Below are 15,847 nucleotides of genomic sequence, written 5' to 3'. Positions count from 1 at the left end.
CTTACTCCCGGCTTGTCCCCGGAGTGTCTTCGGGTCTTGCTCGATCAGCTATAGTGTGAAAGCTCCGGTTCAAACTCCTCGTCTCTTGATTGGTGACAAGTTGAGCAACCCGGGTGACAAATAGAGCGCTTGCATTCATGTTGACGCATACAGCTTTTCCTTCCGTGCTTTTTCACGAGAGGGGCGATTACTTAACATGCGTACACAAAAGCCGCTTTCACAGCGCTCTCTGGCGCTCTGCGCAAAGAGAGAAAAACTTCGTGCGTTGCACCCGAAGTTCAGGTCATGTGACTCTCTGAAGTCTTTTGGATCGTGCATCCAGAAACTTGAGGTCCAGCTGCATGCCGAAGTTTGGGTCGCACACATATAGTACTTCGGTACTTCAGTTGAAACTACGTTGGAGTAAACCGAAGTACCGAGGTATGTCAGATGTGTGACCCGAACTTTGGCAGGGGGACCTCAAGTTTTCGGATGAATGATCCTGAACTTCAGTGATCCATATGAGCTGAACTTCAGGTCCCATGGCTCCTATGCGCGAAGTTTTTTTCTCCGCGTGTGACGTCTAATCGACACAGTCCTTTCCGGGAGAAAAAACCCCTCTGTTCAAATGGATCGTTAAAGTTCTCGGTCCGGGCGACCGAAGTGTTAAGTCATGCTACTCAACGTCGCCTGAGGTATCCTAAGTTTTTGTTAGCCATGTTGAGACTCGAATTCTTTACCGAAGACTTTGGATATCTGAGCCGAAATTCAGTCTCGACAACCGATAGCTCCAGTTGCCTGGACCAAAAACTCTGGTGTGCCATATGAACTGCAGTTCCGTCCGTATGACAGAGGTACTTCAATAGAAGAGGAATGCATGATTTGGTTCCTCCTGGGAGGAGACGAAGGCGAAGTCCAGTGAAAGGGTGGCGACAGGGGGTTTTAAATGAAATGAGGGAGTGCCAACTCCCTGAAGGGTTGTGGGAGGACCAGGTACTGTGTAGGTTAGGCGTCGCAGAGCGCCACAGAGCGTGTTAAGGCGACTATTGTGTATTATGACTATTATCGTCACCATCCGGCCAAAGTATCACAAACGCCATGCGACGCAACGTTTAAAAATTTCCGCCGCCATTTAATTTTTTTCACAGAGAAATTGTTGGTTGAATCTGTTCGAAAATTTCAATGAATTTTATCGGCAGCACAAAGAAAATTCAGTGAAATTTTCGGACTGCTTCGTTGAGCAATTTCTCTTTAAAAAAATAAAACGGCGGCGGAAATTTTTAAACGTCGCATGGCGCTTTGTGGTACTCCGGCCGGAAGGTGGCGATATGCTTCCAAGGCCCCTCGGATAGTTGGCACTCCTTCATGTCTCATAAAGCCCGCTGTCTCCACCCTTTTACCGAGCGCCGCCGTCTGCGTCTAAACTCAAGAGGAATCCAATCAAGTATCTTCTTTCCAGCCTCTCTTCCGTCATCCTGTTAACATGGGCATAGGCACTAGAATAGCTGTCCGGTCTAGACGTCGAATACGATGCCATTTTTGACCTCTGTGGTCTGACGCACTACAAATTGATTCACGGACGCGATCCTTTTCATAGATTCTTCCTGACTTCCTTTGGAAATTCATGTCCGTTGCTCCATTACGGAGTGGTTATCCGTTCCAAAAAGCTGCAAGTGAGTAACATAGAAAAGTTTACAATACTGCCGTGCTAAAGAAGAAACGCTGCATGAACATTAGAGAGTTGCCAAATTTCCCTTGATAAAACATGTATTTTTGACGACATTCGTGCATATTTTTCCCTCGAAATTATCATATGTTTTAGATTAAATTGCGTGCAAAATTGTCTGAAATTTTGGGAGGAAAATATTCTCAATTTTCTCAATAAATTCAGTTTTTATCGAAGGAAACTTGGCAACATCTGACGGCTCATACGGCGTTCTTCCTTAGCACGGTAGAATTGATGTTGTCTTAGAGCGCCTCATTCACGATGCATAATATTGAGGTGGAGGATGCCAACTGGTGCGCGCGAGTTTATGGAAGGAACAGTTAAAAGCACTGTAAGTGAGACCCTCAAATGAATTGAACGTTACTTTTATATTTATTAGCTTTTATTAGGAGCACGATTTATTTTTTTAAGAAATTATGAGTATGCAATATGCCTTTAGGTTGCATCTCTGTTACGTATATCATATCGACGGTGAACCTACCAGACGACCAACGTTATGCCGATACCGGGAATGGCATAAAGTCACGGAGACTTTAACGCGTGGTTAAGAAAAAAGACTAGTGTGTTTCTCTTGAACACTGTGTCAATTTTGCAAGCTGGCACCAGTTTTTGTCCATTTAAGTCCATCAAAATATTGATTTGGTGAGGTGCCTCACCAAGAATCGATTGTTTTACATACATTTAAATGGTGGAAAGACAGTGTTGCCAACTTTCAAGAATTGCCGCTGGCTGAACTGAACAGCAATGCTCAAACAAACTAAAGGAGGCTCGAATGCAGAGAATAGGAAAAAGTACTCGCGGATACGGTCAATTTGAAAAACCGTGCGGCATGGACTACGAAAATTGTGTGTCAAGGGGTTATTTTTAAGTGATTCGCCAAGGTTTTCGACGTATGGCCAAACTGACATGCGATTTATTGCATCGATTATGTAAAAAAAACCTCGGCAGATTTTGAATCTTTTAACGATAAAAGGACGATAGCCCTGTGCATAAGCCTGAAGAATCATTGGCATAAGGCAATAAGTTGATTCTGTTGTCGGCTGAATCAATTAAACACAATCAATCGTTAAGGAATTTATTTTGGTCAATGTTCAGAAATGTGTGGGGTTAATCATAGATTTATACCTATCATGGTTGAAGTTGTGCTAAGTCAGAGTTTTTCAGTTTGGGTAGAAAATTCAAGATCATCGTTAAAAAGATTAAAGTAAGTGTTGATCTACTGTTGTATCATTGCCTTTTATTATTGTCCTTTTCTTGGCTAACAATTTTAAAATCTGCGGAGAATTTTGACATAATCGATGCGATATATCACACGCCAGTTCGACCGCGCCAGAAACCGTGACAAATCACCCGAAACATTCATCATGTGCTTAATGTGATTTTCGTGCGATTTTACCGCTAAATCTCGCATGTGCAACAACAGACCTATATCGATATCTGAAAATCATCATTCAACTATACAATATGATTGATTTGTCGCAGGCAATTAGTTCTTGTCGGCAATTTGCAAGCGGTTTACATGTTGTTTCGAGATATTGCAACATTGATGGGTGATCCAACGAACGATCGCGGTTGGAACGCCTTCAATTCATTATGATACTCTTCGCATTTTCACATAGTTAGTGTAGTTGCCCACCCTTTCCAAACCAAACCAAGGTCTTGAATTTTATTACACGCTCTTCAGAGTGTGCCTGTTGATACGACCATGTTTTACGGAAAAAAATTGTGTATCACAATAACGGCAAAATAATTAGTACTCTTCACTTGTCATCTTTTTTCTGAATTGCATGTTTTTCCATATTCACTTGTGGCTCGCAAATTGCTGGCGATTGTCAATTGCCTTTGACAGATCCATTGAAATTTGAACATAACATCGACGGTGAGACTCTGATATTGCGTATCTCGTTTGTGGTGTTTAGAAATCTCAGGTTTTATAATATTCTTTTACAGGAGAACTACCTATTCAACATAATGACTAAGTTTTTTTTCCCTAGAATTTGCTTCTCACAGAGAGGGAAAATCACGGATATTTTTAAGAATTGACGTTGAATATCGTGATTTAAGAACACCTAAAAACAAGAATAATGATTGAATCGATTGAAAATTTTTCCTGGATTTAGATAATTAAGACTCCCCTCTGGGTGATTAGATATACTCGTATTTCCTAATATTATCTTTAGGATAGCGTCACCCGAAATACGAATCGGCATGTGTAAATAGCTGTTGTTATTGATGTAATAAAAATGTAGGCAACCAGGTTTAAATGTGTTTTAGATTTATAATATTTTACAATTTTTATTTTTTTAGGTGCATCCCAGACGGATTACTATTTGAGACAGAGTTGAATAGAAATCAATTGAATGGAGAGGTGCATGCGTATTTCAAACGACCCAGTTTTCAGAATGCTCGATGAGTATTTTCTGAAATTTCGCGTTGGGACCGAAGTAGCAAGTAAGCAAAGATGAGCGGTTCATCAGTTTTTGATGGTGACAAATAGAAACAGCATACGATAAAGCTAAATTGCATGCAATGGAAGTAATTTAGAGGTAATTGGAGTTAGTAAATCGAGTCAAATGAGACCCTAATTCAGTGGCAATAAAGTAATCTAGAGTTAATTATAGTCCATTAAATTAATTTTGGAGCCACTTGGAGTCATTTAGATCCAAATCACTTATAATTTAATTATATTTGACTCAAAACAGAGTCAAAGTTAACTCGGGATGATTCCCATTTCGGCACAATAAAAAGGAGATGTTTCGGCACATATTTTTTTTAGCCCATTAAACCGAATGAAGTGACCGTATTCGGAGCAAGTACGATTATTTTAAAGAAGCTCTCTGAAAGTTTGGGTAGGATTACCCATTCTAGCCGGAAAACTGGCAGCATTTTTTGCTTGACTGCGATATCGCGAGAGTGGCATGCACTGTGTTCGACGGTTTAAGTAACTGGTGCATTGGCATCAAAAGATGAACTTCGTACACTGGCCTGGCGGTGTGCAGGAGTTTCGTAGCAATGGATATAAAGTTTTAGATAGTTTTTAAGAGTTTCAATACAATTTTACAGCGTTTTTAAGTGTTTCAACGCAATTTCACAAAGTATCATGAAGTATTAAAGAGTTTCGTTGACATTGAATTCGAATTAACGAAGTATTAAAGAGTTTCGTTGACATCCCTGGTAAAATTTGGCAGTAAAATCTGTGTTCCAAAATACCATAGACCTAAAGCCGGCTGTAAGATTTCCAATAGCTTCTGTAGCTGGCTGTACAATTTCTCATAGCCTTTTATAGCCGATGGCGATTCAGCGACAGCCAGACGATAAAGTTTATGCTAAACGTTACTAAATATGGATACTAGGACTTAGTGAGTTTTTGGACTACCGCTCTCTTTTTATGCCGTAGTATCTTAATATATTTTGCGAGGAAAGCTCCGTACTTTTGAAGGATGCCTGTCATTCTTAATATGTTGGAGCGCCTTCAGTATCTTATGATACTGTGCAATACCTCTGGTGTGAAATATTTGCTTCAGACGCCGTGGCACGCTGCGGTGCGGAGCAGAGAGCGCGAAACGCGCATTGGTGCCTACAAACCTAACAGTAATACTTCACGCATTGCGCAATGCGTGAAGTATCCCTGTTAGGTTTGTAGGCGCGATTGCGTCGCCGCTCCGCTTTATGTTAGGCTCTAATATTTAATCTCGCGGAGTCAGCGTTTTTCAACTCATGAAATGTTTGCACACTCTGTATGGATTACTCTCATTTTAATTGATGAAAAAAATGTGTTTTAAAGGAAAATATAATGTGTGTTTTGTAAACATTAAGGTAGTTCCGTAAAAAGCTTAATGATTTCCAAAGCACACGAATTTCTACACAATTTCTTATAACCTTTTATAGCCAATGGCGATAAAGTGTAAAGCTCGGCGATATAGGAACTATAGCCCGACTGTATACTTTTTTATAGCTTCGTATAGCCCTGCTTTATGATTTGCTCCGCTTTCTACAGGCAGCTGTATGATTTTCTGTAGCCTTCTTTAGTCGGCTATAAGAACTTCTATGGTATTTTGAAACGCAGCTCCTATCGCCAGAAAAAAAGAAGAAAAAAAGAAGAAAAAAAGAAGAAAAAAAGAAGAAAAAAGGAGAAAAAAAGAAGAAGACAAGAAGATAAGAAGAGAAAAGAAGAAAAAAGAAAAAAAGGAAAAAAGGAAAAAAAGGAAAAAAGGAAAAAAGGAAAAAAGGAAAAAAGGAAAAAAGGAAAAAAGGAAAAAAGGAAAAAAGAAAAAAGGAAAAAAGGAAAAAAGGAAAAAAGGAAAAAAGGAAAAAAGGAAAAAAGGAAAAAAAGGAAAAAGGAAAAAAGGAAAAAAGGTAGTAGTAGTAGTAGTAGTAAAATAATTTTAATTTAAAGCGGTGCTTTAGCATCTAAGGCCATTTACACCTCTAAAGAAGGCAGTAACAGTAATACATTTACATGGAAATATCAGTAAAAATACAAAAGGGTTGAGGGGAAAGGTTAAATTTTGAGATTAGTGGAGCGCATAAATTCAAAAAGTTTTACAGGATGAGTATTCAGAAGTAAATTTTTAAGAGAGGGTAAGGGGTAGGGGAAAAAAAAGGAAAAAAGGAAAAAAGGCAAGAAGATGAATCTACGTTGCAAGAGCTCGCTTATCAAAATACTCGACTCGACAAGCATCAGTCATCATTAGGCGAATCATGAGTACAACAAGCTGCTCATCAATCATCATTGTGCAGAAAATACCTAGCGTTGGTACCTAGCGTTGGTCTCCGAACGTATAACTGTTGCCTCGCCCGAATACATTGCTCAGATCGGGGAGGCGGGGTCACTGTAATATATTGTCTCTGATTTAGCGGGCCGTAAAATATTAACCAACTGCTGTTACGTCATTCCCTGTTGATATTTACGAATTATATCGATACGTGTGACCACGACTCACCGGTCTGCTCTCCTAAATCACAGAGGAATTTAAAGATGAAACATTCCGTCGACATATTTCCTCATGAATTCACCGCCGCGCTGCAACTTTTTGGTTACGGTTTATTGTCTGAGGTGGCTCGGGTGATTCCTTAATGTTTATAACACTGAAGTGAACCATAAACTTATTGAAACATTTCATCACGCCAGTAGCCTTTACAAAATTAAAATATTGGCATCTTTACACAATATTTTGGTTTCTATAGTTTCATGGCCTGCTTAAATCGAGGAGTTTGGAAAGTTTCAGGAAGTTTTTACGGATAAAAGTATGAAAACTAGAGAGGGTCATGCGTGTCTCTTTTTTTGTTTTATTTGTTATTTCTCTGCTTTACATGTATAAAATAAAATACTATAACATTCATATAATAAAACCTTATGAGTAAAAAAACGTATATAATTAAAAATAATTTATTACATAAATTACTTTTTGGAATTATAAATATCAAAATAAACTCGATGACAAAATAGCTTATGAAAGGCAAACATTTTTCTAAAATTAGGTAATTTTTACTTCCCTAGAAAATAAAGCTCTTTTTGGCGTAATAATTGGGAGAAAATAGGTAAAAAAAACCCACAAAAAGGTTCTCACCGCAGGTTATTTCTCTCAAATACCCTTAATTTGCGTAGAAAGGAAAAGAAAAGTTTCTGATACATGAAAGAGCGGTAGATGGCTATAAAGAGTGTATCACACCGTTTTACGACGTTCCTGGAGCATCTGAGTACAGTGTCATTCTGCATCCTGCCCCCTCCCCCCTCCCCTTCTTCTGACTTTTAATTATTGGTTACTTCAGTACAGATACGGATTTAAACGACAAAATTAGGGAATTAAATTTAATATTAAAAGGGCTTCATGCATAAGACTCTGTTTCTCTAACAGGTTTATTGACTAACAGTATTATTGAATATTCAAAAAATCTGATATAATTTTTTTCCCAACTTCGGCGCTTAAAATTTGTAGGAACTAATACTGTCCGTTACAATACCTAAAAAGTGCCCGGGAACTCGGCAAGACTCTTAATACAAATATGGGTGGAACTCGTGAGCTTCCCCCCCCCCCCCGAAAAAAAAATCTGTTTGTGTCTTCCTAAGAAACGTGAGGGGACTTGCCGAATGAGTGAGTGGCACATCTTTTATCTTCAAAATTGTAATTTCATCAATTTTCCGGCACAAACAGCTCAAAATTGGTCCCATAAGACGAATACATTTTTCAAATATTTTCCCCGAACCCCTCTAAAAGCTAGGAAAATCCCCCAAACTTTCTTTCAGAACTGAAGGAGTCTCACATGCTCTCTTTGGCGGGGTGTCTTTTAGTGCCCGCCAAACCCTCCTCGGATGAGGTGTACTTCTGGCCTTCGACAAACATTTCCTGGGTCCGTCCATGCATTCTCCCTCATTTTTACCAGTAGATCGGAGACCTCAGACAATCTTTTTAGGTGAAAAGCGGACACGAAAAACAGAAATAACGGTCTTTGAACACTTTTCTTTTGAGAGCATCGACGGATCCAGCAAATTGGCAACACTGTCTTTTCTCCATTTAAACCTGAAGAAATGTATCGATTCTTGGAGGAGCCGAGTGCCCCTACAAGAATCGATTATTTAGCATAGGTTTAAATGGAGAAAATATGGTGTTGCCAAATTGCTGGGACCGCTTCTGTTTGAGAGGGATGAGGAGGAGTAGAAATAATCTTAACGTAGGAAACATTTAGAAACAAGGTGCATGACTTGACTTTTAAAACAGTTCATGTCTTGTCTATTGGCACAGCGGATACTTAGAAACTCATCAGTTAGCTCTAATTTTTTAATGGAGGGATAGCAGTTCTGGATCGGCTAATCTACACGTATTTTTAAATTTGCTGATTTTTCTCTAAAAGTAATTCGTGATTTCAATGTGAGAACAGCCTATAGATAAACAGAAAAATTGTCGTTCTCAAGTCTTCCGATGTTTCGTCTTGCTCAATGGTGTCCATAGACAGCTTCACGGGATCTTCACCTTCAACTAAATCTGATGATTGAAGTAAGAGCTCCTCGTCTAAAGGGGGCTCTTCAGCATTTGTTTCCATTCTAGAGATCAATAGAGGCTTAAAGTTTAAATCGCAATTCGCGCTGAGAATCTTGAGTTCCTCTCGTACACTTTTCGTAAGATTTTCAGGTCTCAAACAAAACTTACATATTTTATCTAGAAAATTTGCCGATTTGAATTTCTCATCTTCGTCTTCTTCCTCTATCGACAACTTCCAGACTGTGTAAATGATGCAGAAGTTCGCAATGAATGTAACTACTATGATTTGGAATAAAAATGATTGGTGGGATATTATGTTGATTTGCGGCATCTTTGACAGATCGAGGCCTTGCAAAAATATTGCCTCGGTAGTTCTTCCTAGGCACTCTAGTTCAAATAGTCATCCATTAGTGAATGCAATCTTAGTTCCCACCTTGGTATAATGCAATTAGCTCCACAAAATTGGTGATCCTCTCAGACAACATCGATCTGAAACGATAAAAGAAAGAAGTCTTTCTGAGTTGAAATGTAGGTATATGGTTCAATTCATCATTTGATGAGTCCATGCCTAAATGATGCTCACAATATTTGCACACTGTCAAATGTACGTAAAAAGTAATAATAATAATACATAGAAATAACAAATAACTTGTCTACGTTGTGCTGATCAGAGGTTTCGAGAGCTATGTAGAAAATTCACAACAAATGCTGTCTCTGCTGCAGTCCTTGAAAGGAGTCAGCGTTTCCGACTGTATTGGAATAATTGGACTGCATTTTGCAATTTGGAACTATAAATTCTGGCCCGGTTTAAAAACAGCGTATGCGCCATTAGTTTCCCTATGCACATAAGTGTTTTTTCGGATGAGCCAGAATTTATAGTTCCAAATTGCAAAATGCAGTCCAATTTTAATTGGCAATACCATCATGGATAACAGATTGGACATAGTGATTGTTGATGAGAAGAATCCCATAGCTTACATACTCGATATTACTATAGTAACCATTACTTGGACTATTAGTAAACATTATAGCTTAGAATTAAATTATCAGGAAAGGAAGTCTTGAGACTTGCCCTTCGCTGCGGATATTAAGTGTTAATGGAACTTTATCGTTGTATTCTCAAATTGATTCTAAGTACGAGTATTTCCAAGTTTTCATTTATTCTTCAGGTTTTTCTCCCCATCTTAATTCATTGTAATATGTTCATTTGTTGTCAAATGTAATCGGTTTTTGAAAAAAATTCAATTTGTATAGAAAAAAATGTTAATTCATTGTGACTAAACTGCTCATTTTTCAAATTTGTGAAGGCACAAAACTCCAGTTCAAAAGACACAGACAAAATTCGGGCCCAGGTTTTTTTCTCGGGTTATTTTGGGTCATATGGGGTCGGAGACCTCAGGGACGAAAATGGAATTGACCCCAAGAAATCCTAATGGCATAGCCCTAAAGCCCCCAGGCCCCTTCGTAAGATAAAAGGGGGGAGGGGTCTTGACTTTAAAAGCTGGGGTTTCTTTCGAAATTTTGAAATTATACAATCAAATTCAGAAATCACGAAAGATTTCACCAAAAATTCCAAGTGATCCAAAGTCGGCCCAATCCTATTTGAAATGTTGACTCCTAGAGGGGGGGGGGGGGGGCTCCTTCCCAAAAATTCAGCATCGCTAAACTGGCATAGAGGCTTAAGATAAAAATGATTTCCCCGGACATCGACTACCAGAAATCCAGAAAACCGAATTATACAGTCTTGAAGCCGCTCAAACATTCTCTGATGTGATACGGGTTGATTCAGGCTTCGATTTCTGTGATTTTTGTGCAACTATGAGTCGAGTTAATTCAGATACAACGACTAAAGGTGCATATTTAGCGCCATGCTTAGAATACTTACAGTCAGTTTTCATTCCCACTGCGCTATGTTGCTCCTTCAATAGCTGAGGCAAGCTTTTTGTACGCGTCGGCAATGCCGCCGGGTTGCATAATCTCAAGGCTAGTGTTGTGACTTGAAGATTCGTTCTGAGCTCACCTTGAGCGCCTCCACTCTAGTTAAATTAATTAAGAATATGTTTCTGGATCCCGGAAGCCGTATTGCCACTTTTGGAGAGAACCTGTAACCAGACAAGATTCATCATTTACTTATTTCATCATTTCACCTTTTTTCACTGCTTCGAAGGAGCTGCATGAGCACTTCTGACTTCTTATTCATCGATTTTAGATTATTTCCAACTTTCAAGAAGAATCGTGAGATCTTGTCAACTTTTCACAAAGCATTTACCTTATTTATTTGGTGCATTCTGCTTAGAAAAGAAAAACGCTCTCGAAATTAATTGCATGCATATTATGTCAAAAGGACACAAGAAGAAAAGTTAAATCATCATGCAAAAATTCGAAGTTTCTCCGGCCTAGGTACTTTACCTCTTGGCGAGTCCATTTTAAAATTTCGAGAAATTTTCCTAAAATTATAGAGAAATTTTTAAGTGATGTCGGAGTAAATGGGATTGATCTGCAGTAAAAATGAATTGTTAAGTGGAACAATGCGATGTCCGAATGCCCATTTGCCTCTGACCTCTTCATGTATCATACTTTGCATATTTAAAGATACCATTCATCGCCACAAAAGTGTCTTGAATGGATTTGAAAATAAAGAGGTCAATAAAATCAGGTAAATATTCGAAAACAAGGACAGAGATTCTGTTTACCCTGCAATATCCTAATGAGAAGGGAGCAGGAGAACACTTTGTAGAGATTACATACTGTTGATGCGTGAACTCATTAATCGGTCACATGGACCACATGTTGCACTTAGGAACTGCAACATTCAGCTCACCTCAGAAACAACGTATGTGCCATTAGTTTCCATATGTAGAAAAGCGCTTTCACAGGTGAGTTAGAAATTGCAGTTCCGAATGGCAAAATGAAGTCCATTTAGTGTAAAAAATGTGTAACTCTGAAGAAAGTACATGTTTTTGATGGAAGCTACAGGAAAATGAAAAGGAAAACTGGAAATATTTGCCTTCCTTCACGGCTTTACCATTACGACCAAAATTAAAAATGATGACGTAACCAAAAAGTTTATTTTATTTATCCTAATTATTTTACATTGAAAAAATCTCACGTTCTTTCTCACTCTCCTAAATCTCAATTGCACGATTAATGTCCACCCTAATGCAGGTTTCCTTGTAAAACGTATTTTTTCCTCTTCAAAAAATCATTCGAACTCTAAGGACCAAGGGTCATATCAATACTAAAAATCTATCGATTTTTACTCATAATAATGTATTGCACGTGATTTTCTAAAGGCATTTTACGTTTGAAACTACTTGTGATTTCACAGTCTGTACTAACTGCACAATAATGTATGAATGAACAATTTGTGTGTCACATTCTGGATACACCGCAATTCAGTTCATATTTCCGCGCACAGTTTTTGTATCATAATAATTCAATAACACATTTTGAAGCACGATTTGACAATACTAGCTTGCTTTTATTGATACATTAAATTTCATTCACATTTCCATCTAAGATTTGATGTCAAAAGTAGCTGAATTCCCATTTTAATTCCACACCTTGGGAAGGTGCTGAATTCGGATCGCTAAACTTTAATGCTTATTTCGTACCGTTTCGCTAAAATTGAAATATTTACTCTATTTGAAATACTTTAATCGTCCATGGTCCGAAAATTTAATGGTGTAAACTAAAGGTGACTAGGCAACTAAGCATAATAAACTAATTTCCACCGAAAGAAGAAAGACTCATTTTAACGTCATCAATACAGTTTCAAAATACTTTAATAAAAATGTGCATACGTAGCAGTAATCACAGGTTTGTGTTAAAGAATGAGAAAAATCATGGATGTAAAAGTTTAAATATTCAACCAAATAACTCGATCTCATTGAATCATTAACTAAAATAATATTTTATCATGTTAGACAAAATTACAAAGAAGTTTAAGCTTATTTTATCGGGATGCATTTTTGATTTTTGATTTTACCTTTGTTTTTCCCCCGATCACTTGGTTGTGGATTTTAGTTGGCAATAGCTATTTCGATCACCAGATCATCCTTAGGTGACATGGTAAACACTATTAAGACTAACCAAGTTAACATTAACCAAGTGATCGGGGGAAAAACAAAGGTAAAATCCAAAATCCAAAATTACAATGGTTAGATCGCTAACAGTGCAGGGAGAGGTGATATGCATTAAAAATTAAGCATTGAAATAAACAGCTGAAACATAAAGACGTCAGAATTCCGCGCTTATCAATTACCTGTATCTTTGAAAATTCACTCTGAATGCTTTCTCTGGGTTAAAAAGATACGTTTGAATGTAGGTACTTTTCAGCGGAGGTTTACCGGAAAATAATGACTTCGGTAGTGTTGCGAAATGCTAAGTTGTGACCAGATACATGACGACGCCACATCACCTCCTAATTTGGACCAAAATCGAACCCACAATCAGAGGAAATACAAACGAAATACAAGGCCATCGCCTTTGGTGCGGAGAAAAAAGGAATAGGTGATAGGAACTGAGAGTAGAAGCGAGATGAGAGAGTGTGACCCGAAGTTCTCTGGTCACGTCTCGTATCGATTTATCATAAATGCGCTTGCGCTTTCCCGCTCGACCCTGAATACACACAGGTGGTTTTCCGTTGTGCTCAGCGCCAACACATGACATCAATGAATGAGGGAACTCACACTAAACTCCATTCAGCTCTCATCAGCTGATATAGGTAATAAGCGTCATGTGGTTTTTCGTTGCCATGTCTTGATAATTCTGTACGTCCTGTAGATCGTATTCGATACATCAAACGGGTAAGATTGTATCGATATCGATTGGTTCAAAACATAAACATAGCCTCAAAAGTAAATTCAGAGATCTGAGAGAACGGATCTTTTTTAACAGATTTTTTATTCTTTTGAGTACCAAATGCCAATGCAAAGTGAAATTGTCAGGAAATTTCTCATTTTCAGCTTTTCCAATTAAAATCCTTAAAGTTTGGTTTGAGGTTATGTTCTATTGTTTTGAACCAAACGATACATCGAACCGTTATCGAATACGGTCTATTCTCTACATTGCCGTGCTAAGGAAGAACGCCGTATGAACATTCGAGAGTTGCTAAATCGCCCCGGACAGTGTTCGAACCTCACCTTTAAGTTTCAGAAGCCATGTGGCGCATCAACTCGATTTTTTTGGGGCCATTGAAGATTTTTTAGGGGCCAGATTGACTTTTTGCCGAAATATCACGGCGCATTCAGTGAAAAGTTAGACGCTAGATGTTTTAGTACCAGGACTAGTATAACTGTAACTTGGGGGAAATTTCGAAAAATCACCAAACAGAAAAATTAGGATTTTTTTTTTTTTTGGCGGGGGAGGGGTCAATTTTTAGGGGCCACGTTGGCGCAAAGCCTTCTTATTTTTGGCGTCATGACCGATTTCTTAGGCGCATTTGGCGGGTTGGCGCCCGTGAGTTTCGAACACTGGCCCCAGATAAAACATGTATTTTTGAAGAAAATTATGCATACTTTTCTTTGAAATTTTTAGAAGTTTAAGATAAAATTGCATATAAAATTTTCTGAAAATATTGAGGAAAAATATTCACACTTTTCCCAGTAAATGATGTTTTTATTGAAGAAAATATGGCAACGTCTGAAGGCTCATACAGCGTTCCTACTTAGCACGGCACTATGGGGGCTGCTTCATCTCTGGTTTGATGAAGGCCTTAAACTCGTCAGAGTTTCCGTGTTTTGGGCTTTGTCCCCCGGGCTATTTTAATCTAATCTAATTAAGGGCCTTGGACGACATGGCGCATAAGTGCAAATTTAGCTATTTCAAGAAATATGTGTTTAAAATTTCAAAATTACATGGAACTAAGGTTCTAAGGAGCAGAAAGAAAGTTCAGACTCATACTTTTCGACGCTTACGAATCGGATTTAAGTCGTAAATATTTCACAGAATTGATTTTAAGACAAGGTAAAACTTGCAAGCCGTGTATCTTGTTTGCGGTGTTAAAAAATATCTGCTCCTGTTTTATTTTTTTAAAGGAGAAAAAATCAACATCACTGATTGAAATTTTCTCAGAATTTGCCTCGCACAGAGAAGAAAAATCACGGAAATTTTCATGAATGTACATTTAGTAGCACTCCATTAAAAAATTTAAGTATTATAGGAAGTTTGCAACGTCGCAAACCGAGATACGTGGTATGCTAGTTTCACCATCGATATGCGTTTCATGCCGATGAGCGACCGCACTGTGTTTGGCGCAATGCGTGCAGTATTCATGCAGTCTTGTAGGCGCTAAGCTTCTCGCGCCGACTAGCGGCCGCAGTGTAATTGGCGCAATGCGAGAAGTATCCTACAGTCTTGTAGGCGCTGATATGCATCTCGCGCGACCAGCGACCGCACTGTGTTGGCGCAATGCGTGAAGTATTCCTGCAGTTTATTTTTGACTTTGTAGGTCAAATTAGACAGTTGTCGGAGAGTTGACGCTTGCAATTTTGCGATATTGCGATTAATACGCACGTCAAACGAAATAACTATCAAAACCTCAACTCTCTGCCGCTTTCGTTTAATGCTGAAGGCTCATACGAGATATGTGGTTTCCGCACGAAACGCTTGGGGCTGATTTGACCTGCTCTAGGCGGAAACTACATGCACGTCGTCTGTCTGTCTCAGTGGGGATTCTTGAAAGTTTGCAACACTGTTTATACTCCCTTTAAATGTATTATAAACAATCGATTCTATGTGAGGCAGCCTGTCTCGGCTAGAACCGATATATTCAATGGCTTTAAATAGAGTATTAACAGTGTTGCCAACCTGTTTTAAATCGCCATTAGTTTATCTCCGCTTTTCCGGGTGCAAGGGGTTTTCCAAGTGTTTTCCTTAGTAGGCAGCCTCACCACTGTAAGTAGTTCGATCACCGACCTTTTCAACAGTGTATTTTCCCTCCTCCCTTCATCATTCATAAGGCGATGAATTTTTAAAGCCAATTGTTCTTTCACTCACATTTTATACGATGAAGTTATTTACTCCATTTCATTTTTTAGTCAACTAGTACCGGTTTTTAACAAATGGGCAATGTGTATGTGTTGTATGACGTCACCCGACCTAATCATGCACTAAGTAGATAGGTCAACAGTCCGAAAAAAGAGTGATGACTGTTGCTTCG

At 38.5% G+C, this 15,847-nt stretch overlaps 1 long non-coding RNA gene across 1 annotated transcript; it reads right to left on the bottom strand.

The window, feature by feature from the left end:
• Positions 1-7,080: 7,080 nt before the first annotated feature.
• LOC109040410 (uncharacterized) lies at positions 7,081-13,246 on the bottom strand. The gene is made up of 3 exons (XR_011899259.1): positions 12,950-13,246; positions 10,571-10,787; positions 7,081-9,174 (listed from the first exon to the last, which is right to left on the bottom strand). It is a non-coding gene; the product is annotated as an uncharacterized lncRNA (long non-coding RNA).
• Positions 13,247-15,847: the final 2,601 nt, after the last annotated feature.

Source organism: Bemisia tabaci, chromosome 2, assembly GCF_918797505.1.
Source record: "Bemisia tabaci chromosome 2, PGI_BMITA_v3".
NCBI classification, from domain to species: Eukaryota; Metazoa; Arthropoda; class Insecta; order Hemiptera; family Aleyrodidae; genus Bemisia; species Bemisia tabaci.
Note: the sequence above shows the minus strand (reverse complement) of the source record. Positions and strands in the feature narration are given on the sequence as shown.